The sequence below is a fragment of the Bison bison genome, unplaced genomic scaffold, assembly GCF_000754665.1.
Source record: "Bison bison bison isolate TAMUID 2011002044 unplaced genomic scaffold, Bison_UMD1.0 scf7180017858199, whole genome shotgun sequence".
In the NCBI taxonomy this organism is placed as follows: domain Eukaryota; kingdom Metazoa; phylum Chordata; class Mammalia; order Artiodactyla; family Bovidae; genus Bison; species Bison bison.
In genome coordinates, this window is record NW_011488772.1 from 14,989 (window position 1) to 15,989 (window position 1,001).

Here is a 1,001-nt window from a genome sequence, read left to right on the forward strand (position 1 = left end):
TTTCACTTTTCACTTTCATGCATTGGAGAAGGAAATGGCAACCCACTCCAGTGTTCTTGCCTGGAGAATCCCAGGGACGGGGGAGCCTGGTGGGCTGCTGTCTCTGGGGTCGCACAGAGTCGGACACGACTGAAGCGACTTAGCAGCAGCAGCACACTCTTACTTCAGTGTGGGAGGGTTCTTATGTATCCACAGCCTGCTTGTTTTAAATTTTTTCTACCCTAGAAGGTATAAATTTGTTTTATTTTGCATTATTCTTATAATTAATCAATATGAACATGTCTTCACATGCTGAACTTCTGATTTTATCTACCTTCACCCCACCCCATTCTATTCATGCCTTCCCCAGCTCAGTTCATGATAACTCCATCATTGCAGTGATTAGGACATTTCTGTCTTTTTCTCATATCTGCTTTAAATGGGCAAGCGTAGCCTGTTGTCTCTGTTCTCAAAATATACACATAATATGATCACATCTCAACATCGCATCTCACACATCCCAGTGTGAGCCACCCTTCCTCCTGCTCGAGTTACTGCAATTGCCAGTATCAAGTTTCCCTGCTTCTGTTCTTATATCCCAGGATTCAGAGTGATCCATTTAAAACATAAATGAAAGAGACACGTGTACCCCAATGTTCATCACAGCACTGTTTATAATAGCCAGGACATGGAAGCAACCTAGATGTCCATCAGCAGATGAATGGATAAGAAAGCTGTGGTACATATACACAAAAGAGTATTACTCAGCCATTAAAAAGAATACATTTGAATCAGTTCTAATGAGGTCGATGAAACTGGAGCCTATTATACAGAGTGAAGTAAGCCAGAAAGAAAAACACCAATATAGTATACTAACACATATATATGGAATTTAGAAAGATGGTAACGATAATCCTGTATGAGAGACAGCATAAGAGAGACACAGATGTATTGAACAGTCTTTTGGACTCTGTGGGAGAGGGTGAAGGTGGGATGATTTGGGAGAATGGCATTGAAACATG